Genomic DNA, 27,109 nt, shown 5'->3' on the forward strand with positions numbered 1-27,109 from the left:
TTCCCTGTTATCTTTTGTGCCTGATCTATTTGTGGCTTGTTTAGCTGCAGCTGTGAGTGGAATCATGTTTGTGTCCCCATATGCCTTTTCCTTTTTGGCATTTTTTCCATTTCTTATTCCCCAGTTAAGTGTGTACCAGAAGAGGTGGTGACAACACAGGGTGGCTGTTAACAGCTCTCCGTTTATAAAATGTGGGGACAGTCTAGGAGAGGTCAGGTGATTTACCCAAGGTCACAGGGCTAGTGAGGAGCAAAATTGGCCCTGTGAGGCAGCAGCAGGGATGTGTCATGCCTCATGCTGGTCCCACCTGGTGGCTTTGGGAGTCCAGATTCTGGTCAAGTGCCTTGTAGCTCTTTGAGGGAAGGCATTGTCCAAATGAAGCAACCTGTAGTGCTTATTCCAGGGGCCATTTCTAATCCAGTGTCTGAGAGTAATGAATTTTGAGAGTGGGTTTGGTATTTCCTCCAGGTTCTGCTGTGTTTGTGGGCATTTTTATGGAGATGGGGTCTATAATATATATCCGTCTCTTAAAGAGGCCTGATATCCCAAATTGGTGAAGAGACCCTAATAGGGGTGACACTTGATGACTCTCCCTTCTTAGGGATTGCATTGGAGAAGCTGGCCCTGTGGGCCACATGCTGTTCTGGCTGCTCCAGTGACTGCTCTGGGGGCACAGGAGGAATGGGATGTGATCTACCCTCACCCCATCTAGTGTCAAATTCCTTCTTAAATTAAAAGCCTCTGTGGAATAACCTTTAAAAATAGCAAAGGGTTAGAGGTTAGTTTCCTTTTAAAGTTCTTATTATAGAAAATGTTACATGTATTCACAAGTAGACAGAACCATTTCATGTACATAATGTACCTCTAGTCAACACCCCATCACCATCACCTGTTTTAAAAGTTGTCAGCTCCTGCACCCCCATCACCATGTTATTTTGAAGCAAAGCCAGCCAAATCATTTTTTTCCATAAATATTTCAATATCTTCAAAAGATACAGTTTCCTTTAATAAAACAATCCAATGCTCTTTCCACAAGAGGTTAATGTTAAGTTAGCATGACCCCTCCCAAGGGACAGCCACCCTCTCCATACTCTGTAAGCAACGGAGTGTGCACTTGGGTGCCTCAGCACTGGCAGCCTGTTCAGCGGGTTGGATCCTGGTTGAGCCCAAGCTGGTGGGGAAGGAGCTGGCCCTGGCCCGAGATCGGATCGTGGATCGTGGATGGTGGATGGTGGATGGTGGATCCCGGTGTGGGTGCAGCGATGGTATCGGCTTTGCCCGGGGCGGGAACTGCAAGATCAAAGGGCGCCGCGCTTCAAAGCTGCCGGAGCAGCCGGATTGATGCAGAGCTGCCGGAGCAGCCGCAGAGAATGAGAGCGCTTTGCTGATGTAATCGCAGCCTGTGAGACAGGTTCTTTTCTTTCTTTCTTTTTTTTTTTTTTAATTTAAACAAAGACACCCCTTGTTTGTTTAGAGAGGTGAAGCGTGTGCTGTGGAGGACACGCGGCATCTGGAGGGCTCCACTCAGGTTGGGCAGGAATGTTGCAAGTGGCTGGAGTTGTCTTAGATGGACTTGCAGATGTTTCTGTAAAAGACAAACTATTTCTGTTAAGAGCAGCTGATTTTTGTCCCTTAGGGTGGTCGGGTTTGTTTCCAAGTGAGCTCCTGAGATTTTGAAAGCAGCGTCCTCTGGTTGGGCGAATCCATCTTTGGAATACACCTGGTGAAGGAGGTGGGGTGACAAACCAAAAAGTAAGCAAGGAGTCTGTGGGCTGCTTTTGCTCATTCCTGCCCCTGGCTCTAGAAAGGAAGCTCATCTGTCTCTTCCCCCATGGGCGTGAGAGATTTAACTGAGGCTGGCAAGTAGAACCATCCCATTTCTGGAAGTAGGGTGTCCCCAGTTCAAAATATGGCTGAATACCAGGATCTTCACTACCCAGCCTGAATATTCTCCCAGTCTTCATAAAATCAAAGACCTGTGCCTGATCTTCTCATGTTTCTGTCTTTAGTAGTTGTTGAGTACACACATTGGTGAAACCCTGTGCCATATATACCTTCATGAGTAAAATCAGCCATATTCCATTTTCTTGCTTAATAAGTCTTATGGACAAATACCTACACAGTCAAATACCTGCACAGACAAATAGCTACACAGACAGAGCAACCCTTCAGCTATTGAATCAGCTTGTTGGAGGTCGAATTCCTTCCCAAGATCTTCCCCACATCAGAGTTCAGGATCAGTGAGATCTGAGGTGCTCACCAGTCTAATTCACTAAAGCCCACATCGGTACCTTACAGGCATCCTAACCAAACCCAGCATGTGTAAAACCAGATTTCTTTCCCCAAATCTGTTATCCTTAAGTTCTTGTCTTTTACTCGAGCTAAAATACTTGGTATTTTTCTAGACTGTCTTTCTTCCCCTGGCCCCAGATGCCGTCAAAATGTCTCTAAGCTCCTTAAGGGCAAGACTGGGAGGTTTTTTCCTTTTTTCAACTAAAAATCAGATTTCTCCTGTCTTTTACAAAAGTGCTCCTCCTCCGTATTTTGTTATGAAAAATTTAAACATACAGGAAAAGTGAAAGAATTTTATGGTGAAAACTCATATACCCACCACCTGTATGTATTCTACCATGAATATTTTACTATACTTGCTGTATCACATGTATGTCCATCTATGCATGTGATGTGTCTTTAATATTTGAAACCTGAGCACATGTTTATCCAGCACATGGTAGATGCTCAGATATTTTAATGGCTGTGACAGGGTTTTGTTTTGTTTTTTTCTTTTCTGTGACAGAGTTTTTTGAGGTTCTTTTTTATTGTTTCTACCACTCTTAAATCCTGATAGTTTTCTCTCAGTCTCTATCTCTATCTCTCCTCTATCTCTCAAGTTGGGAACAGCCCTAAGGATCTTGATTTATTATTCAGATACTCAAGGGAGAACCTAGGATGTTATGGTGGCTAGAGGACCACCTGGGGCATGGAGTTTGCCTTGGCAACTGTTGTGTTTGAATGATTTGCCCCCTCAAATTTCCTGGAGCCCAGCTCATTGCCTTTCCTTCTTGTCCCTTCCTTTGCCTTCTGGTGATATGGCCTTGTGGCTGCAGTGAATATTTTGTTCAGAGGTTTTTATACAATAGGGGGTCTACTATACAGTGTGCTCTTAGCCCACTGGTGGAACTTCTGGTAGATTTTAAACAAACCGATTTGAAAAATCTCTAATTTGAACTGTAGTGTGTTCTCTAAAATTTTTTAAGTGGATAAAACAAGTCACATTTTTTTTTGAAATATCACTATGAACTTGTGCTTTGGGGGAAATTCACTGGAATTGGCAAAGTCAGCTTATCCTATTCATAGAAAGGCTTTAGCTCTGACTTGTAAATCTGCTTAGAAGATCCTAGAAGCCTAGAGTCTTTTGACTTATTATATGTAAAAATGAGTAAGTTTTACAAAGTTAAAATGAACCACAACTTGTTGCACTTAGATTGGCTTCCCATGAACTCTTTTTTTTTTTTTTTTGCTTTGCTTTGTATTCCCTCTAAAACAAGCTGGTGTGATCGGGTGTGTGTGCATGTGTCAAGTCTTTTAGAGGAGAAGAAACACTTTCTTTCATGATTCTAAGCAGGAAATGGACAAGATCTACAAGCTTATCTGATTCTTTTTCTTCATAGAATGGATAAGCTCTTCCTTTCTTGAATGACAGTCATATTTCAACCTGTGGCTTCCTGCTTCATGGGCTTGGACTTGGATAGGTTTCAGTTTTAGGTGTGTGTGTGTGTGTGTGTGTGTGTATGTAGTATTCAGAAGAATGACCTGACTTTGCAGTGGTATCCCATGGCCTCTAGGGTGCCCAGAGGTCCAGGACATAAGTTATATAGTGGACCCACTGACTGTGCCTTTTACACCAGTGTTGTACCTATTTTATTTTGCTGTAGCTATAAAAGGCAGCTACACAGCCTTTTTAGTAATGAAGCTAAGACCACTGTCTCCAGTTTGATTCTGTTTAGAAACTTTTTTTTTTTAATATAGTCTAGTGCTAGTGACAGTTATGAGTTAATTGTTGTCTCCCTCCCCACTATCTTGATCTGTATTTAATTTTTGCCCAGCTCTTTTATTTAGAAGTTTTTAGGGCCATAAAAAAAGTTGAATAAATAGTTAGTTTAGTGTGACAAAATGTTAACAGTTGCTCAGTTTGTCCTTTCACACGTACTCAGAGTGTTATATATGTGTGTGTGTTTTGGCTAGACCATTTGAAAGTTGCCAATATCTTGACATTTTATCCCCCAGTACTCCAACATATATCTGCTGAGATTATGGACATGCTCCTAACCCTTGTGCCATCATCACACTTATGAACTTGACATATTTGAATTTCTCTAATTGTCTCAGAAATGTCTTTCATAGCTGGTTTTTTAATAAATGCAGGATCCATTCAAGGCCCTTCTATAGTATTTAACTTTTAAAGTAGTTATATTGCATAGTTGCACAGATACTATATTGCTAAGAGGAAGCAAAGTAAAAGGAAAGACTTCTCCCACAATTCTATCACAATAAACCAAACCAATGTCCTTTTTCTGTCTCTTCTTACATTCTTAAAAAATGAAGCTTTGGACTGATTTTTTTTAGTTCATTTTTATAACCATCCATGAAATAATTGGAGATATTATGGAATGTAAAAGAAAAAGTATCTGACCAAGACTTATTATGCTGCTTCACCACATAACCAAAAATTGTGGTCTTTGAAAATTCTTGTTGAGATATTTGGAGTTTTATTAAAAATACCAGAGAGGGGAAAAAAAAGAATACCAGGAAGTCAGTGGCCTTTGAGTAGTGTTTGAATCAAGAGGGAAGGAATCAACTCTTCCTTTTGTTTGTTCAAAGACTTTTTTGATAATTTATCAGTGTCTGTAGGTCTTGGGACTCCTTCTCCCTCGGCACTATTGACATTTGGAACTGGCTAATTCTTTGTTGTGGTGGCCGTCCTGTGCATTGGAGGATGTTAAGCAGCATCCCACTAGATGCCAGTAGCAAACTTCTCTCTCAGTTATGACATCTAGACACGTCTCCAGAAATTGCCAAGTGTCCTCTGTTTGAATGGGGGTGATGGTGGTCAAATTGCCCTTAGTTAAAGAACCATTGCTCTAGAAACTCTTTAGAGTTAATTATTGAGTTGAAGTTGACTGTGTTACTGCTGAATTTCTGTGGAGTTACATTTCCTGTTTATTTTAAGCCTTGTCCCTGTTTGAGAACCTAGAAATTTCTAGATGACACAGGCCAAGGGATTGAAATCAGTTGGCAGATGACAACTAAGTATGTGCCTTTTGTGATTTTCACACTTAGTGGAAGCCTTGTTATCTGATACTGTTGGGACCTGTAGGTGGTTGGGTAATTGAAAAAGGTCAGTTAAGTTGAAGCAGGGAATGATTGAAAAAGAATGATAGTTTAAAATTATGTTTTAATTAAAGCCTATAAGTGGACATTCAAGCCCAGGCCTTTCTGAATGGGACCGCCGATTTGTGCTCCTTCATCTTAGTTTAGCCTTACCCTTATTCTATCACTTAAAATTACAGTTCTGGGTTTTTTTTTGTTTTTTGTTTTTTGTTTTTTTAAGCGATGCAAAAACTTATAGACACTTGTAAAGCTTTCAGGAGCTTTCTAGAATTTTGCCTTTTTATTTTTTCATCTAGTTTAAAAGTTGCACCTAGTTTTCAGCTTTTTTTTTTTTTTTTTTTTTTTAGTTATTTGCTTTTATTCAATCTTCCTGAAGTATTTTACTTAGTATTCTTAGGGTAAAACTTTTTTTTGTTTTGTTTTGCATCACTTAAGATTTAGTTTAGTTATACACAGCAGGTAGAGTTGGTGTAAACAGATCTAGAAACATCTTAGCTGGTGGGAGCGCTTATATGTGGAGGTCCTAGAGAGTAGCTTCCTGTCCAGACGTCTGTGGTAGGAGCAGGTACCAGTTAGTGGTTAATTGGGCAGGTCTGTTTATAGCCCTTACTATATTCTGAAGTGCATGGAGAGGCTCCAGAGGAAGGTGGCACCTTTTCTAAGTGCATGCCTCCTCAGGAGTCGGAAGATCTGGGTTCAAGCCCCAGTTCTATCAGTTTATCATTAGATTTGGAGAAAGCTCCTTAGTGTCCCCAGGCTTCTGCTTGCTCATCTGTCAAGTGGGAATGATAGTAATACTTATCTTAACTACCAAGCAGGTTATCCTGCAGGTTACACACAGGTCACTTAACAGGATATGCTTTCGTAAATGTTTCATGGGACACTGGTATGTTATTAATGAGCCAAATGTTGCTGATCCCCAGGAATGGATTTGCTCTTCTGAAGATGTATTGACTGTTTCTTTGACCACAGAGCACTTGAACCCTCACGGTAAGAGCTTTTAATCAGAACAGGAAACGGAGGAGGCTTTGCCTTGTGCATATTCATACCCTTTCCTGAGGGAATAGCTCTGGGCTCCTACCATGCTGATGATGAAGCCATGTGGCATGGCTGGGTCTTTGTCATAGGTCTTGCTTGAAGGGAAATTTCTAGCTTCTCAGTGATGAACCCTAAGAGCAGACAGGGGTGAGGCAGGAGGTGGGAGGACCTGCGGCTTAGCTGAAATATAAGAGCAGCCAAAGGTTCTCATCACAGGTTCTTTACCCACGTTTTAATGTGAATACAAAGCACGTGACTTGTGAAGACTGCACCACCCTGGAAGAAAAGAATTAACTGTTTCAGTGCAATATTTTAGGATCTTCTGGAAAGTGAGAAATTTTATTTATTTTTGCCAGGATGCTGCTTTTATTCTCTCATCAGCAGGTTTGACCAATATTGGAGCTCTCTGCCAGAGTCTTGTGCCATTGAATGGTTAGATAAGTCTTGTACTGATCTTCATACTTTGAAGGGCCTTTTGTTGTAGAATGTCATGAGTTAGAGAAATTGAGCCTGCATAAAATGGAGCCCATTCATTTGCTCTTTGTAACCTTCCTCCTCCAAGGGAAGCTAGAATCAGCCCAGTAGATGAAGAAATCACTTTGTGAGTACTGTATAACCTGAAGAAGACTGAAATTGTATAGCAGTTAGCATCAGGGAAACCCTGGAATTATTAGTGTAAATTGTTAAAAGTATAGCACAAATTCTACTCTAAGCCAGCATTACTGTTTTGACATAGAAATTGACAAAAGAGGAAAGAAACAATCAAGGAGGCTACCACTTCGTTAGGGAACCCCATCCATCCATCCATCCATCCGTCCATCCATCCATCCATCTATTCATCTATCCAGGCAATATAGTAGGCATTAGAGATACCGCAATGGGAAAGACAAAAATCTCTGCCCTCACAGAGCTGACTGGGGAACCTAAGTCCTAGCACATTGTCATTCTGGAATCAGAGGGACTCTTCCAGCCCAGTTCTTCTACCTAGACATGAAAAGAAAATGTGTGATCAAGGAACAGCTAAAGCCTAGGTCAAATGGCAAAATACAGGTGAGGTTTCTATGGTCAGAGAAGGCAGAAGGCATGATGGGGACACTCTGAGCTTGGTGACACATCACTTTAGACAGCTTGGGAGAACTATAGTAAGGACAGTGCAAGTCATCAGCTAAGCATGGGCCAATTTGGAACAAAGGCTGTAGAAGGGTCAGGTGTGTGTGGTAGCCAAGGCTTAGCTGGTAACCTTACCCTGATCAAGCACAGAGAGGACCCATTCAGCCACACACATGCGCATCACTGAGTGCCTGTTGGAAATCAAGGACGAAAGCATAGAAGCAGGGAGGTCTGCATGGTGCAGTGGGTGGTGGAGGAGCTGATGCTTTCTTTAGTCAGGGAGAGCCCTGTTACTTCTGGCTTTGGTTTCTTCAGCTGTAAAAAGAGGCCTGTATCTCAAAAGTCTCTACTGGTTTGAATTTTTTTTAAAATTGTAACATTGTTAAGAATGTAACCAGTTGCCTCTTTGATCTTTGATCACTGATACACATGAATGGAGGGGACCTGGCTTTTCCTGGTTTCTGCTACCTTTGGAGTGAATACAGAATGTCTGTTTTGCAGATGACTGGGTCATTACCAGCATGTGCAGAATTTCAGGCAGTGTGAGAGTGTAGCAGCCACCCAGCAACACTGGGTCACTATGTGAGTGTACTCATAATCTGTCACCAGGCTGCTCTGCCCTGTAGTAACTGCAGCTGAGAGACAAGACTGAACAGAGAAGTAGGCCACTACAACTGGAACCGAGTAAACTTGGGCAGAGCTGACCTGTATTTCCTTAAACCCTCGTCTTGTGTGTCATTGGCTTTGGCTAGATCCCCTTAACTCTTATGGGAGAAAGTCACCAAATATTTCTGCTCATCAAGAGCTCTGCAGCCTTCTCATTATCAGCAGTAAATCCGTATGCATCCTCTCCGAGATACACTGTTCCTTCTCTTCCCTATTCTCATGCTTCCTTCCTCTCCCTCTGCCTTAAAGAAACAAAGATTGGAAACAAAGATTGCTAAGGTTTTATTAGAGTGAAGTATCTTGAGTGTGGGTGTGTTACACCTTTAACAGTGGCCAAATCTGACATTGTAGAATATAGACTTCCCTCTCACAGCAGAGCTATATTTTAAGAGCTTTTGGTTTTAAAAATACCATCTAAACTCATGAACAAATGCATTCTTCTCAATTATACCCCAACTCTACCATGATCTTCCTTTTCTTCTCCTGAATTTCTCTAGAAATTATCGGAATCCATTTACGAAAACTGGGTAGTTGTATCTTATACTTGTTCAAAAGGAATCAGTTCAAATCTGAACAGTATGGTAATTAAAAGGAGTTTTAGGTGTTGTTCTGATTTATTTTTTTAGAGAGCATTCCTGAACCTGAATGAAGCAGTCAGTGTTCCTGATGAGCCACGGGCCCACTGAGCAACTGTTTGAGTCTTCTGGTGGGCATCATAACTTTTAAGGAGTTAACATTACCTCTGCCATGTTTAAACATTAACCAAGGGCTTCCTCTGCTATTATCTGTAATCAGCAATTACTTGGAATATTTTCTGGCAGGGGAGCTTTGTTTTTCCTCTGAGGAGATGCTAGAACAGGATGAGAACAGACGTTAGTCCCCAACCAAGGAAGATTCTTGATTATGTCCAAAGAAACACTGGCCTTGTGGGTACATAGAGTTTGCCTTTTTGACATTTTATAACCTCCTGTCAACATTCCCCACTCACCCAACACACACACAATCTCCTGGATCCGGGAAAGAGGGCCGTAGTATTATTTTATTGTATAATGATAAATAGTACCTATTTTCCTATTTGACACAGTCATTAAAGTTGTTTTGTGGAGGTAGAGTGATGGCAAGGTGCAGTTAAACACAGTTGAGTGTTTTTGCTTAAGGACCGAAGGTATTAATGCTCTCCAGGTCACTCATATTTGGGGGGACAAATAAAGGGAGGACTGCTACTGCAGATGTGTTCATTCGGTTGTTAACAAAAGACTGGATGACCCAGAAACTTAAACCCGGAGAACAAAAGTACTTTCAAACTTACAAATGGGAAGACCTTGGCGGCTCTTGAATAGCTCCTCTGGAGTGCTTTCTTTGCCACCTAGCCGCTTTGGAGCTGTGCAGTCTAATAGCTTCTCAGCCTAGTGGGCCCCATAAAATTTTAGCCTGTTTCTATATAGAGTGCTTTGGAGTGGCCATTTCTCTCTGCCTCTTATTTACTTTTAAATACCCTTTGGAAAAAGAGCTGATGAGGTGCATTGAGACGGCATCAAAAGCCATTCATTGATAGCCATCGCATGGGTTCCCCTGCACTTTTGGCCTTAAATTTTGTTTAAAAAATGTATTTTTTTTTTGTTTTAAGGAATTACTCGTGTAATGGAAGAAGACATACACATTAAAATCTAATCTGTGAAAAAGCAGAAAGATTAGAAAAGAGAAGGCTTCCCACTCTACTCTTCTTCCTATAGATACCACTGTGACCAGCTGGGTGTCTGGTTTTTCTTTTCTGCGCATTTATCTATGTACCCCATTCCTTGACGTGCTGACCCAAGGCTTCTTGGATTACAGCAGGGAACACTAGGTGCATCAAAACCAAACCCCATCGTGGCTTATGGTTCAGATTGTGTGAAGCAAGACATACTCCCAGAGGGAATGACACTTATGTTAAATTCTTGTTTCACTTCTCTTTAAGCTTCAGATATTTCCCCATTTTTTGGATATGGCTATCATGATTCTTAATTGTTCTTCTAATGGTGCTTTTCTAGAATGAAATTTCTGAATATCTCAGTTCTTTCAACCTCAGATACAAGCACATAGACCCTGCCTGTGTGTGCTCGCCCTTTGTCCCTAGAGGCACCACTGTAAAAGCCTTAATCATGTGATCTGCTGCAGCCCTACAGGCAGCCCACCTCAGTGTCCCATGTGATAAAGCCCCACTGTTTTCAGGTTTCTAGTCACTCTTTATAGACCTTCGCATTGTTCTTCTGTGGCTTTGATTTTTGGGTGCTCTGCCCATGTCTTTGGTTCATCTCTCCTCATTCTGGCCTCTTCACTAGAAGTATATTCACCAGGCTCCACTCCTTGAGGTCAAGACTGCTGTCTTTGTACCCTTGGAAGCTTGCCTGTTCACTGTTGAACCCATGTGAGGGTGAGGTGCCCACACTGACACATCTGGCCAGCTGCCCTGGGTCAGCCTGCCACCTCCTCCTACCTCCTCTAAGGTTTGTAGGGTTTCAGCCTCCAGTGGCTGCAGAAATGATTTTCTTCAATTCCAGCATGATGGTTTATGATAGAATCCATTTTCCTGAACCATATACTTCCACCAGCAGCAGTATTCTTTTAGAGTCTCCAAAGAGGCTCCACCACCTGGAGTCCTAACCACCTCACTAATCCAGGGAGTGGTGGATAAGGAGGGTGGATGATCTTTTTTGCTTCAAAAACTGCTGCTTGTACTTTTCATCATTCACCACTCGTGTGCGCTGAACCCCATGGGTGGCCTTTTCCAGTGCCCCCTACAGTGTGAGGAGAGTTCAGGGATGCAGCCAAAGGCAGGCACAGTTGAGGTAATTTAGGAAGCTAGACTCCCTGTTCTCTGCATTAGTCACTCCTAAGCACCATCATTTTCATTCACCTTGGTGTCTATATTGCTAGTTTCCACTCACTGCTGCTCCCAAACTCAGGCCAAGGTCTTTCAGCCAAAGGTCCCTGTTCAAGGAGAATGGGTTTCCCATCTGTCTGCAATCCAGTTTTATTTTCCTTATCCTCTGGCTGAAAGTCCTGACTTCGCTCAGCCATGACCCAGACCTGAACCCAAGGTGGTTTTTCTAGCTTGGTCAGTCTCATCTCTACTTGTACAGCCTGGATCTTGTGGCTGTCATGCCTATGCAGCATGCCATACCTGTGCAGTTCCCACCTTGGTGACAGGCTGTCCCCTAGCCCAGGAGTACATCAGTGGCAGACCCTGATGCCTTTCAGGTCCAAGTGCCTCGACACTTCTCTTGGGATCCTGAGGCTTGCTCACCGGCTGCCCCGACAGAGCTGCAGGCTCAGCACCTGCGAATGTGGCCCCTGATACAGCCTGGATCCACAAAGGCAGTTCACTTGTAAGTGGCTTGCTTCTAATCACTCTTATTCCTCTCCCGCCCCTCCTTCCCCTTGCTCTAGGAGGTAGCAGTTTTTAAAGTAGCTTTTTGAGGTTGGATTTCTGTGCTTTTCTTTACCATGGTTTTCATAGAGCTTAGCCAGCAGACAAAAGCATCCCTGTGAGTACCTCTGAGGATGGAGCTGAAATACAAACTTCATGGGTCTTTGTACTCCTGGACCTCGAAATAGTATCGAAGAAGGTTTTGAGGAGACCTCCCAAAGCCAGGGCTTGTGATCTATCATGGCACCTTGTTCATCTGAGCTGCTACTACACACAGGTTTAGGATTTTTTTTTAAAAAAAAATTATGAAGATGAGTCTCTACCTCTTAAACTGTTAGTTGTCATGCCCTGGCTGATGCTGTTAATATAAAACTGAGACTGGAGGCCATAAATTTGAAGATGAAGGTGATAAGCTTCTGCCAACAAACTTTTCTCTACAATGAAATTTTTTTGAAAAAGAAAAACTTTCACGCCAGACATGTTTGTCTGAGATTTGTCTCTGTAGGCCTCCCAGAGACCCCCACAGAAGCTGGCTTGGGGTGGTAGAGAGAGGGGGATAGACAGAATGGGTCAGTTTGAGTTGGGACTGGCCTGTGCCTGCCTCCCAGTATGTGTACCATGTCAGGGCATGTGTCTGGTTTAAAATGCTATGCATCCATCAACGTGCTGACCCCTTTTCAAGTTTCATTGTTCTATTGTTTTGACTATAAAAGTGACACTTGTTACAAAACCAGTTTCTGTGGTCTAGAACTTATGCATGTGTCAGAATCATCTGGCCCCACCTTTAGAGGATCTGATTCGGTGGCTCTGGGTGGAGCCTGAGAATTTGCATTTCTAAGGAGTTCCCAGATGCTGCTGCTGCAACTCATCTGGCCACCACCCTTTGAGGACTAATTTGTATTCCTTGGTGATTTAGTGGTTAGGATTTGAGAAAGACTGATCCAGAGGGTACAAAGAATTAGCGTCATCTTCAGTCTTACCACTCAGAACACGGAACATTTTAGAGTGTAATGAATCTACACTGATATTATGGACGTATTCTTAAAAGCAAAGATAGTTCTGTGCTATACATATTATTGCTTTTTAAAAAAACCAACCTTTTTATTTTACAGTAGTTTTAGGGTTACAAATAGGTTGAAAGATAGAGAGTTTCTGTATACCCTGCACCCAATTTATTTTATTAATATCTTCCATTATTGTGATAAATTTGTCATAACTAAGGAACCATCATTAGTACCTTGCTATTAACTGAATTCCGCACAATTATTACTTTTAATACATGAATGTATTTTCATAGTAAGTTTCAAATATTAGAACTACATAGAAGTGAAAGACCCCCTTGCTCTTCCCATCCCATACTATTTCAGAGTATTTTTCTATATATTTGTACGCACATGTAATTTCTCTATCTCTCTCTCTCTCCCTCCTTCCCTCCCTCCCTCCATTTCTCTCTGTATGAGCTTATTTATTTAGTGCATAAAATTCAGAGGAAGACATGGTGCCATAGTGTAGCGGTTAGCATGTTTGCTTTACACACAGCGCGCGCGCGCACACACACACACACACACACACACCTTATTTGGGGACATGCTTTTTTCCATTTAAATATGTCTTGAAAGTTTTTCTATGTCAGTATATCTAGATTTTCTTCACTGTGTTGTAATGAGTAGCATACATTGTTTTGTACTCGTTTAAAATTTAATAATATCTTATCAGTTTCCGGATTTTAAATCTAGTAGATTAAAGGTGAGGTCTGGCACACCTTTCTTTTATCTTGCATTGGAGGTTAGAGATTATTTGCCCTCCTTTGTGGAGTACTTAGCATGTTCCAGGCACTGCCAAGCATTTAGCATATGTTATCTAACACAGTTATCAAAACAACCTTATGAAACAGGTGTCATTATTATCCCTATTAACAGATGAGGAAACTGAGGGTCAGGGAGGTTAAGTGAGGAAAACCCTTTGATGACTTTCTAGCTGAAGCAGGCTCTTTGGTGTTTTGGGTGCCACGAGCCTCTCAGTTTAGTGTGAACATTGCTCGTTTGTTCAGTTTTCCTATGTGCCACGCCTAGTGCCGCCAATATGAAGGTGAAGGATGTCCTTAGGGAACTCAGTCTGGTTGCGGAGACATGCATATAAACAAATAGGATAAGCATTACAGTGGCGCTTTTAAGTTATTGGTGGGTTTTTGATGCCTTAAATCTATCTGAGGAGGGGATGTGTGTCTGTAGTTGTTGCAGTGCAGATGGAGGTATAGCATCAGACCTGCATTCTAATTCCGAATGTTACTTTGTAGCTTAGTGACCCTGGGCAAGGCACTTAACCTCTCTGAGTTTTTGTTAATGAGTATCTTAAAACATACTTCTTATGGTTGTTATTAGTACATATTAAGAACTAGCTATTATTATGCTTAATAAATACATAAATATATACTAAATATTTTATATGTTTTGTGGGCTTAATAAATACCAATATAAAAAATTAAATATAAAAATAATCTCTGGCCCATCAGTTGCTGAGTGGAAACTTGCCTTTAAAAATCTCAGACTCATAGATACAGAGAACATTTTGATGGTTGCCAGATGGGAGGGGGTTGAGGGTGGGTGGAAACGGGGGAAGGGATTAAGAAGTAAACATTGGTAATTATAAGAGTCATGAGGATATAAAGTATAGCATAAGGAATACAGTCAATATTGTAATAACTAGTGTGGTGTCAGGTGGATACTAGATTCATCAAGATGATCACTTCATAAGTTATATGAATATCTAATCACTATGTTTACATCTGAAACTGATATGATATTGTATGCCAACTGTATGCCAGTTGAAAAATAAAAAGGTTTTTTTTTTTTTAAATCTTTGAAAAGTTCCAGATAGAAATAAGGAAGGCACCAAATATCAGTCTTCTTTCTTTTATTGATCAAGACCAAATCCTGAAGCCCTCCCGGAGCCCCTTATGCCACCATCTTTGTATTCTCAGAGCATTCTTATGATGAGCCTCCCTCTTGGCACTTAACCTTCACTCTCATATACATTTTATTTGCCTTCTCTCCTCTGTGTAACTATAGTCTCTTTGGAGGGCAGAATCTGTGCCTTTTGTTCTTGTGTCCCCTGCAGTTTAATGGAAACACATTAAATATCAGTTGCAGAACCAGATGCTATAGAGGGGCTCACATCCTACATGCCAAGACGGGTCGAGTTTAAACATTAGAGTTTTTGAACAGTTTTTTTCCATCTCTCTCAACCATCCCACCCCTCCCCCCCACCGTGGTTTTTTAGACATTAGTCTTTTACACCCAAACTTGAGTTTTTAACGTAGAAGGGTCATTGAACATTCTGTTAAACAAGATTTTTAATGAATTGTATCTTGATATATGAGTAGTCTGTGTTATGAATTAACTTAATTCTCAGCTCTTTCACTGGGAGGAAAGATTTATGTTGATATTTTCCCCTCACTTAGAGAAGCAGAACAAAACCTCAGCAGGCCTACATCTCATGTAGCCAGGACGGTTCTGACCAGGCTGCCACAGATTAGACATTTGCTCTTTCCTTCCCTACTCATGCTTGGGGTAGAGAGCATTTTGGCAAGGATTCTGGGGCAGCAAAGCTGGAATAATATCATAAAGAAGTTTTGGTAGAAGACGAAGCTAAGAGAATTAAAGGGAGGACTAGTTTCTTTACTGTGTAATGGCTTGGAGGAGTTTCTAAGTTTGTCCTGGGGGATTGGTGGTTAAAACATATTCCATGTCAACCTGAACTGTCTAAATAGTAATCTTGAGAAGTATGGCAGTGTTATTTTTTCCTCCTTCCCCTGGAAAATCAGCTGAACTCCACATTTGAGTTGGAAAGTAGGCTTTACTTTTCAACTATGTGAAAATCCACTCTCCTGGATTCAAAGAGGAGGATGCTCCTTTCTGACGGACAGTAACAGAGAGCCATGCTAGGTTTCTGCCTTTTTTTTTTTTTTCTTGGTGTTTGCTCCCCCTAAGAGAACCAACTATTCAGAAAACAATCACAGGTTCTTCTTCCATTCAGACTTAATCTGGTCATTCAGAGGCCCTTGCCCTCCCCTTCAGAGGTTGCCTATGCCTGACCTGGGGCCACAGAGGTCTTCCTCTTTGGCCTTCGGCCTTGGAAGGCTTAGAGGGCAGGAGCAAGTCTGATTCTTTGGGTAGTGGGTTGGATTGGGTCTCTTAATCTCCGGTTGTGAACTGTATAAGAGACCAACCAGCAGGGATTCCTCCTTCTCCATAATTTACCATTGCAGCCAGAAGCTTCTAATGCTTTCAGCACCGCCCCCCCAACACACACACACACACACACACACACACACACACACATACGAGAGAAAAAAAAAGAAAAGAAATACAAAGAAAAAAAGGACCAAATAGAAATTTATTTCACTGAGATTGTTCATTTTATGGACAGTTGTTCCTTTTCAGACATTTGAATCACTGTCATGAAGTCCTTTCTTTTTCTTTTTCTCTTTTTCTGTCTTCAGTTCACTAACATCTTTAGTGATAGAAAAAGGGCCCCAGGAAGTCTTCATATAAATAAATGTCTACATCTCTCCTCACACTTCTGTATTCCTATGACACTAAACAATGAAAGCAGAAATAGGATTCTTAGAAATTCTATCACTGCAAAAAGGATTAGCTTAAGGAGATGGTAGTGGTGGTGGTGGTGGTAGCAGTGATGGCTAAGGAAGGAAATTATGATGCTTGTTTTAGTGTGTACTCGCTTGTTTATTAGCTGTGTGGCAATAAGCGTAAGTTTATATTTATTGATTTTAATTCAGAGAAGTTTTAGAATTAAAAAAAATTATATTTACACTTTTCCACTTGGCTGAGGACAAATACAGATAGTCTTGGCCTACTGAAAGAGCCATTTAAATTACGTCTGATTTTTGTTTTTAACATGGCACATTTTATATCTGCAAAATGTGGTGAAGACAGATCCATTTATAAAAATAGATTGCATAAGTCTTTGACTCGTGAGTGTTTATGCTGGAAGAAATCACCCGTGCCATTTTAGCTTTGCCCTTTTGCATGGGATATGGTTCTGTGATACAGTTTCAAGCCTGAATGCTCTATGTGTATACATTTAGCCCTATGAACATCTCACCTGTTGCAGGAAATCATTTTGAGCAAAATGATACCTTCTTTAAGGGGCTGAGTGCTTTCTTAGCAGGGAGCTGGGGTGAGGACATACAGATGTGTCCACCTGCTGGGCCTGACCTCTGTGAAAACTCAGTAAAAACAAAAGATGGACAGTTCTTTGGAAGAAGAGAGACCCAGCACATTTATATAGCAAGAAACTAAGTGAAGAATGAAGCCAAGCTTTTAGCCCCTCTCCTTCTTGTCTTTAGACCTTTATGGTTTTACTCATCAATGGAAAGAACTTCAGCCTGGGAGTTGGGACACCTGGCCTCTAGATGAGCTAGGTGACCTTGGGCAGTCTCTTAACATCCTAAGGTCTTCAGAATGAGAGAGTGGAACTTGATTCTCTAGCGGTCTCTTCCCTCTGAGTCCTGTATGATTCCCAGGAGCTAGTGCAGTATTTGGGGTTGGAGGTCTCAAATGTGAAAGGGACTATTTGAGATGTCCATTAGGGGCTGTGAAGTCTATTGACTCTTGTGTCTTTACCTGAAAAAATGAAGGCAGCTTCTACCCAAAATTAAGGGGCACTTTCAGATTCCCCTGTTGATAGATAAGCAGTAGGTCCCCTCTTCTGTGTGGCTGATGTTGCCCTGTTAGGAAGGAGTCATTTTAGATAAATATTTAGAGTTTTTTTCTACTAAGAGATGATCATATTTGTACAGAGATGGTGTGTAAAGCTGGTACTTGCCATTTATCACTAATGGCTGTGTTTCTCTTTCCATAGCTGTAGGCATTATCAGGCCTTCTCTCAGGTATCCCAAAAGATTTGACTAGCACTTAAAAAGGCAACTTCAGGAAATACTATTTTATATATTTTCTTCTTTCCCTTGCTTTTCCTCTGTTTGAACAACACAGAACTACCAGGTTTTATGTCCCACTTGGCAGCTGCTGCCAGTCCGATGTTTTTCTCTCCCCTTCCTCCTACCCCCTCCCCCAGAGGCCCCTTCCTTCCCCCATTCTTGCGCTGCTCTGAGGGGAGCTGTACCTTTGTGGTTCTTCTGCAGCTGCCGGACTTTGATGGGGACATGCTTGCTGCCTCTATACTTGCTTCCCGTAGCAACCAGTTCTTTGAAGATGACCTCTTGCTGTTTGCCTGTTGTCTCTCATGTTGGATTATAGATGAGAGATTTACCAGGCTGGGGGTAGGAGCCTGCTGTTAGCACATTTCTTTTAGGGTTCCCAGCATCCCTCAGCCTGTGTTTTCTCTTTCCAGAATTTGAGGTTTGAGGAGGGGGTTGTGTATGTGGAGGGGATATTTGTGCTGAATCAAACAGAGTTTTAGTGTGTAGGATTGCCCAAGTTGTGAGATATTGAAATAGATGAATATTGAAATAGATGCTGCAGTGATTCTTTATTGAAGTATTTGATTGACTTTTCATTTTTATTATTATGTGGTTAACACACATAGGAGCGGGGAGGGCACCATTTGCTCCTCTCTCTGCTCCCCAAGTGTTTGTGCATTGGCATTAAACTTGCTTCCTGGTGTAATCTGAGCTCTGGGAATTACCAGATTCCCCAAATCTCCACACATTTGAACACTCTTATTTCCCCCTAAAGCATGAAGTTTTCCTTTTCTCTCCCTTCCTCCCCCATCGTACTCAGACAGCTCTTGATGTGCTATGCGTAGCTAGTGTGTGGATTTCTGTTTAGCTCGGTGGACTTGAGTTGGATAAAGTGGGTTAAGGAGGGAATGAGGACCTCGTAGTATAGCAAAGATTCTGAAAGAACACGGATTAAAACAAAAAACTAGTCATTTTTTTTCCCTATCCAAGTGGCAAAAGCTAAAATAATATTAGCACCCAGTTTAGTAAAAAGGTAAAGAAAATAGACACTTTTATGCACTGCTGGTGAAGGTTGTTTGTAGCAGTCAAGATATTCATGTTCCTTGACTCAACAGTTTTTCTTCTAGGAATTTAGCCTAAAAAATCATCAGAGATGCCTATCAAGGATTTTGTGTAAGGATATTCACTAACATGTTATTTATGATAGAAAATTGCCAACAGTGGGAATATCAACAGGGCTGGCTAAGTGATCGTACTTTTGTTCATGTCGTAGAGTACGATGCAGACATTAAAATTGTTTGAGAGTATTTGATTATCAAGGGAAAACACTCTTAGGGAACAAAGCAGAATATAATGCAATATATCATGATACTAATTTTGTTTAAATAAAAAATGAGAAAAAAATGTGGCATGCATAGGAAAAAAAAGACTAATGAAGTTCTACCTCCTAATTTTTTCTCTGGTAATGAGATTATGGAGTACATTAATTTTCTTCCTATCTGAAGTTCTTCAATGATCAGGTATTGTTGAGAAAGTTTTCTTTTCATTCCTTACCCCCTAAAAAATTACATTGACAGTATTTTCATTTAAAGCTAGGTATTTTTAAATAGGTGAACCAAGAAAAATGCTTATGTTCCTTTCTTTTTTGGCATTAGAATATTCTTGTAGATTTTTTAAAAGTTTAATTAGTACCACCATCATTCTTTGTGTGAGAGGAATGGCCTTGCAGCTTTAAAAAAGTTGCAATTTTATCCAAAAAGAAGTTATAGCCCTTAGCAGGGACTCAATAAAATATCATCTTTTGTAATAATGCAGTGCTGCCTGACTTCCAAATGGTTTGTACATGGGTGTTGGTGTTTGGATAGGTTAGTTTTGGCACAATCCAGATGGACTGTTTATTTGCTAAGAGTGGATGAATGGCATTGGGCTTTGAGAGCCTTCCCTCTTGTTAGTGGTTGAAATCACTAGTTATGGACCATGTCTTTATTTGGGAATAATTGTGATTAAGAAAGAATAAGATGCGTTAGTAGCTGGTGGTTCTATGAACAGGTTGTCCAGGGTGGTGGGAGAGGATTTGGGGGACTGGAGGGTGGCTTTCATTTGTGTTTGGCTGCTGAGAGTAAAAAGGTCTGTACTTTACTACAACGGTTGAGTTAGAGGGATGAGTAGCTATGAAATCATGGGCTGACAAGCCTTATGCTTCTTCAGCCCTCACTGTCACCCATTACTTGGGAAATCCATAAGGCTGGGAGGAAGATAAATATAGCAGTCATTTCCTGGGAAGGCATTGAGAATCCAGTCTAGAATACTGGAATGTGGGTAGAACTAGCTTCTGTTGAGTTCATTATGTGGGAGGCACTAGTGAGGTTAGGGTTGACTCCCTTGAGAGGGTTCAGTTTTTCTGACACTCTTCTATTTTGAATCCTTTACATAGACACATGTGGGAATCCACAGGTGTCTAGATGGAATTTTCTCTCAACTGGTACCTTATTATCAGCCATATATTACTGAATAATAATATTACAGTATATGGATACCACATTTTATTTATCTGTTCATCAATTGATGATCATTTGAGTCGTTTCCACTCTGATTATTATGAATAATGCTGCTATGCACATTCAGGTACAAGTTGTTGTGTGGACATGTTTTCATTTCTCGTGGGTATAAACCCATGAGTGGAATTGCTAGGTCATATGGTAACTCTCTGTTTCATGTTTTTGGGGACTGTCAGACTGTTTATCAAAGTGGCTGCACCATTTTACATTGGAACCCTTATTCCTCCACAGCCTCATCAACACTTGTTATTTTCTGTTTTCAATTATAGCCATCCTAGTAGGTGTGTCATGCAACTCAGAATTGCATGAGAACTTTATCATGGTGTTTTTGATTTGCATTTCCCTCCTGGTTAATGGTGTGAACATCTTTCCATGTGCTTATTGGCCATTTGTGTATCTACTCAGATCCTTCATCCATTTAATTTGGGTTATTCTTTGTATTACTGAATTGTAAGAGTTCTTAAGGCTCTTAAAGTATTAAAGACCACAAAGAGATCTTCTTTATGTGGGTTATATCTGCCCATATTTGCTATATGAGAAATTAAAACAAACTTTAATATTTAATTTTTAAAAACATTTAAAAACGATAGCAAACCCTTTACATGTTAATACAGCTAACACTTTTTATGAAATAATATTTTGGAAAATATAATCAGAAGGGTGGCTTTGTTTTATGTGTTTGTAAATCTCTTTAATGTCTAGACAGTTGGATTTTCATATCTACTTCTGCACCGAATCTGTTGAGATATGCTTTGGTTGAAGTATATGAAGAAAATCTGGCCTACACACATACATGGTCGAAAAAGAGAAGAGTATTTTTTTGTTAGTTTCTTAAGATAATTGTGGGTATTCTTTGATGCTATATCAAAACTCAACAGGAGGTAGTTTCTTAAAGGTTGGTTGTAATACAGAATCTGAAACCGTATGGATAAATACTTCATACTATTTTACATTGAAATCCATTGGTCTCTCTTGTACTTTGAACAGATATTTTACTAATAAATGTTTTTGTATTATCAGGTATGGGTCATTTAGAAAATACTGATTCATTGAATCAGGCAGCTCTTTCAAATGCTGACACATTTCATTATACACTATTACAAAAATTGTATTTGCTAATATCCTCATCTCTCTCAATAGAAAAGTCTTTAAGTATTGAGATTCTGTCAAGCTCGTGGTGGTAGGTAGAAATTTCTCAAAATTCTAATTTTTGCTTAAAAGGTCAAATTTTATCATTGGCAACAAATGTTATCAATTATTTTCCTTGAAGTGACATGCTCACTTCATTCATTTTTGAAAGAATGTCTGCCTGATATCCATCTCTATAACCATACTTTGTCACTTGACCTTTTAAGTAAAAATGGTGTTTCATATGAAAGTGGCTAGTTCGGCTTGCAACTCAGAATTGCATGAGAACTTTATCTTGAGGCAACCATTGCCCTTTGTTATGCAGTGGTAGTGCTCTCTGCATACTTTCCATTTTGTCACACAGAATATTAAAAAGTGTGTACTTAGGTGTTGAGAGCTAATACAATTAACAGTTATTACTTTATCAATATTCTTCATCAACATTGCTTCACCAACATTCTTAAGGAACCTTCTTTAATTGCAAATATACAATAATCAAGAGTGCAGTTTGGTGCCACCGCCTTGATTCATACAACAGTTTTTCCCACCATCGCTTTTACACCATCAGTGTGCATATCAGCACAGTGTAAAAGGCAGATAATGTCTTAGTGTTATTATAAAAATAGTTTTGCCCTCACAGTTTCCCAGAAAAGATTTTAAGTATCCTCCACTCTCCCCACACCAAGGGGCTTACAGATGGTCTTTGAGAACCACTAGGTTAGATGACATTTAATAGTTGGGATAAAGTTGTTTTGAAGGCCCTTGCCTCTCTGTTATCTGAGAATATCAGCATAAACTTGCATGATGATAGAGAATATATATATAGTATTATGTACCTTGTAGTTGATTCATTTTTCCCAGTCTTCAGCAATATTCAGAATCACAAAGTCATTACCATTGAGGCTTCTTTGAAAAGAAAATGCTTTCCCATTTTCTTCTTCCTCTATTTTTTCCTTCCAAAAAAGGGGGCGGGGGACCCTTTTCATCACCTACTTTTGCCAGATGTGGTATTTCCCTCATTTTTTATTTTGAGTTAGAAAGGGCAGTGACCCATATGTCTGTTTCTTAGGATGCTCCTTACTTTGAAAACCTTAAACTGGTGTTTAGTTCAGGCCCAGGCCAGTGACTGGCAACGACCTCATCCTTGCCATGTAAATGCCATGTAAATCCTCATTGAATGGCAAGAGACTCAAATGTAGCAGTTCATGGAATTGTAAGATGAGCCCTGTTTCCCAGACAATTATGGCTCCATCTAAAGCCATAACTGGGCCATTAATGTATTTTGGGCCTTGTCCTCTTTTATATCTTGCCAAATTCTGAGAGTCTACTGTATAGCTACTGGCAGCAGGCCTCTGCCAAAAACAGTCTATAAATGTATCATTTTACACCTCATTTTTCCTTATTTCCCCGTGTGATGGCACCTTGCCTATGTTTCTCTGCCATATCTTTCCACCTACTTAAAAAAATAGTTCACTTACCTTATTCCTGCATTATGATATAGACTTTTGGCTCCCTAGTTACTTATTGTGAGAGATGCTGAAGAATGAAAATGCTAATATCTTCTTATAGGATTATCAACTGCCAGTGGTTCTCCTGAGGGCCCTCTTATGGATTGAATTGTATCTTCCCAAAATTCATATGTCGAAGACCTAAATCCCTGTACCTGGGGGTCAGAATGAGACCTTATTTGGAAATAGGGTCTTTACAGAGTTTGTCAAGTTTAAATGAGATTATTAGGATGGGCCCTGATTAAATATGACTGATATCCTTATAAAATGGGAAATTAGGACATAGACACGTGCACACAAGGAGAATACCATATGAAGATGGGTGGCAGTGATAGAAGTGATGATTCTACAAACCAAGGAATGCCAAGGATTGCCAGCAACCTACCAGAAGCTAGGGGAGTGGCATAGATCAGATTCTCCCACAGCCCTCAGATACCTTGATCCCTGACTTATAGCCTCCTGAACAGTGAGACAATAATTTCTGTTATTTAAACCATCCAGTTTGTTGTACTTTGTTAGGCAGCCCTGGGAAACTAACATTGGCCTCAAGGCTGACTGCCGTCTCTTAAGGCCCTGTGGTTCTGTTATTTACCTTGGACCTTTGTTCTACAGGTCTACCATGGATGGTCTCCCACTTTGTGGGACTCCTGCTCAGAACAATGTTCCATTAATGCTCACACTAATGAGAAACGCAAGGTTGAGATTGATGTCTTCTAGAAGGATGGAGAGATGGTATTGGACCCAGAGACAGGTGGTTCCATGTATCTGCTTCCATCCCTTCTTTTGCCATTCCTATTCCCCTGCATCGATTGGAGACGTTGAAATCTGACTGGCCTCTACTTGCTCCCCTTTCCTGCAGGGCAAGAAACAGTGAGCCAGCATGGGTATATTTGGCTTTATTTTCTCCAAGCGCTTTATCCATGGGACCCTTCTGCGGGTTCCCAGCTGACCACCTATTTGTACCACACATTTAGGAGAGGTGGCCAAGAATAGTGAGCTGCCGGAATACTCAGGGCCCCGAAACATTACCCTTCGTGGTAGTTTGGTTCTTGCCAGGATGTCCTTGTAAAACTTTTATGAAGATATTGTTGTACTTGCATTGGAGGTTGAAAATTGCTGTTAACTTTGCTAAGTCCCATGTCCCCCAGGAATGTAGGACGCTGAGGAAATGCCTCTGGCCCTCCCTTCTGGATGGGTGCTCTGCTACAGCAGCTGCCTGGGCAGAAAGTTGAGCTGGATAGATGGATTAAGGGACATCAGCTAGGCCTTTGTTTAAAAATATTTAAAATATGTTTGAACCTCCCTTTATCAACAAAGAACAGTTCCTTTCAGCAGAGAGAAGTTTTTCATTTCCATGTTTTTTTGTGATTTTGTTTGGTTCTTTTGTATATTCGCGATTTCAGAAGTGTCCCATTCACATTTTGGAAACTAAGTACAAAAGGCACTGCATAGTTATGTTCTATTTTGCTTAAGAGAAAAGAGTAGTTTACTTCTATTAGGAACCTAATGTTTAGGAAGATAATCTTTTCTGGCTTGAGTTAATTTTTCTTGTGCCGAGCTTTGATGATAAAAAAAAGAAAGAAAAAAAAAGAATGTTTGAGAATGTGCATATTTAAAACTTCTTTGGAATTAAGAGTTAGTGGAGTTATATTAGTGATGACCATGAGCTTTGCAAGTTACAAAGAAAAATAAAAGAGGTTCCTATGTCAGGGTCTTCTGGTTTTAGAACCAGAAAGAATATTATTAACCCACTCAAAGTCCTCGACTATTAGGTATTTTAAGATAAATGTCAGAATAAGGTAGCATTTTCCTAAAATAAGGTCCAGGTTTTTCCTTGCCTTCTTCTCTGATGATCACGGTATTGTATATCAGGTTTCTGCTTAACTTCAGATCCTCTTTGGGCTTTTGCCCAGTGTTATTAGAAACCTGAGATACTTCTTTACATACATGCAAGAAGGGCCAGCAGGTTGCACAACTCCAGGGGCCCCATTCATCTTAGAGTGCGTGGATTAGACCAGGGTGTGAAGGGTTTGCCAGAGCCAGGCTGCGTGCGGCCCTGCACGCAGGTGCTAACAGGAAAGGCATAGTGGATGGAGGTCCCTGCTTTGGGGGTCGATTAATACATAATTTTTTTAGAAACTGACCTTAGCTGTAACCCCTGATATTCTGTATCCTTAAACTGAATCATTCATCCAAATCATTCATCTCAAGGAGTATTTGGCCAACTCTGGGTTATGGCTTTGCCCTCCAGCCACTAGCTCAGCCACAGCTTGACAGGGGTGAGGCCACGGCCTGTGAAAGATCAATCTGGAGAATTATTAGTTGTCTCTTAAGGTTGCTTTAAAATTGCTTGAGGGCCAGTTCTGAAGTTTAAGAAAAGAGTGTTTGCATTTCTTCATTTTATGCCTTTCTCTCCTACAAGTATTCCTGATTTTCGGTTGATTCTGAAGGCTGGAATCTGAGTGAAGAAGATGAAGGGAGCTTTAGATAAACATTCTACAGCATTTCAAAACTTTCAGGGCTTTGGGTTGAGGTTAATGATGCACCCCTGGTACGGAGTTTCCACTATATCCTGAAAGCATATTTCTCTTCAGCCAGTCACGTGTCAGTCATTAATCAGACATTTAAAAATGGCACTAGGTCTATTAGTTTGATCCTCTGAACTTGACATTTTTGTAAGTTAGAATTGGTTAAATATTGGCAGTTTCCCTTGGTCTTACCTAGAGTTCTCTGGAGAGGCTTAAGAACAGCAGGAAGCTGGGACCCACAGGCTTGTGCTGTGATATCAGGCAGGTCACCAACCCTCACTGTACTTACTGCAGTTTACTGCTCTGAAAATGAGGGTGATTTCAGATATCACATCATAGGGTTATTTCAAAGATTAAATATAAAGCAGTTAGAGCAGGGCCTAACACACAGTACTCTATGTGCGATTGTTATGTTATTAGTCATTCTTATAGCACCATCCCAATTTCTGCCATATCTGTGTCCCACCTGTTTACTCATTTATTTAGTATTTTTCTTTAAAGTGACTACAGTTCTAAAAAGGGAATAACTTGTTGATTCTTAAATGCTTTTCTTTTTTCGTATCTTATCATCTTTGAAATTGGAAAGTCTTAAAATCCATAGCTTGTCCTAGTTTAATTTTTTTCTTGTCCACTCAAAGATGTTATGGTTGATGGTATCTTAGAATTGGTGAAAAATGATATTTCTTGAAGGAAATTTCATCAAGAATTCACACTGGTTATCTTTTCTAATTCAAAAAAATGAATAAATGTCTTTGTTTTAAAGAGTCCCCCTGTGTACCACCTAGAATCCTCTGTGGATCGGCAGTGACTCGTGGCCTTTTTTTTGGGGTCATGTTTTTTGGAGTAGCTTCAGGGCCCCTGCCAGGAGAAAGGATGCTAAAGGAGTAGTAGCTTTGGACCCTCTTCACCCAGTGCAGCCTTGTTTTTTGTCCATGTTGTATCTTAGAGTTTTACTTAAGGGTTGGTTTATAAAAAGGACTTCTAGTACTAAACATGGCTTGAAAACCAACGGTAAGCCATCCTTCCATCCCCCCCCCGCCCCCCCGAAAGCCTGCTGAGATCCCACAGAGTGGGTAAGATGGGGGTACATATTCTCTCCATCCCCAGGACAGGAACCAACACATTGGCTCACCTGGCTGATGGGCGGAGGCTCTTTTCACTTGTAGAACCTACTGAGTACCGCAGAGATGGCTAGAGACAGAGATGTCTGGCTGATGGATGGCTCCCTTCAAGGAGGAAGCGTGTTCTTTGCAGGCCGCTTTCTGGGTTGGAAGCAAAGCTGATAAGTGATGTGTGAGGCCTACCCCAAAATAGAAGGAACTAGGTAGGTATGTAGTACAAATAAGGTAGGGAGGGGTGATGGCTAGTTCTTGCTAATCATACCTGTAGATCTTCCTGTTAGAAGTGTCTGAGGACATTTTTTGGATTTTCTGAGTAGCCCTTAATTTCTTTTCCTAGGATTTTTTTTTTTTTTTAAAAGTAGCAAATTTTTGCATTGGATGAAACCCTGAGCTTCCTAGAAACAAAGGGACTCCTGACTCTTCTTCTCTTTTCTGGGACTGGTGTTCTCTATGTGCATCATCGAGAATTTTGGGGAAGTTGGTTTTCCTTTTTCTCCCATAGGAAGAGAATCTTGTCTACAAAGCAAGGGGCCTGTCTTTCAGTCCTTTGAAGTCACATGGTCGGAGAGTGTTTCCTTGCTAGCTTCTTGAACCTTGAGGTGAGCAAAAAATTACTTGATTTCTCAAAGCAGTTTGTGAGGTCAGTGCAGGAGACTCCATGCATTCCTGTTTTAACTTCACCTGAGATAGAGCTGAGAACAGAGTGAGGCA

This window comes from Pteropus alecto, unplaced genomic scaffold (genome assembly GCF_000325575.1).
Source record: "Pteropus alecto unplaced genomic scaffold, ASM32557v1 scaffold190, whole genome shotgun sequence".
NCBI classification, from domain to species: Eukaryota; Metazoa; Chordata; class Mammalia; order Chiroptera; family Pteropodidae; genus Pteropus; species Pteropus alecto.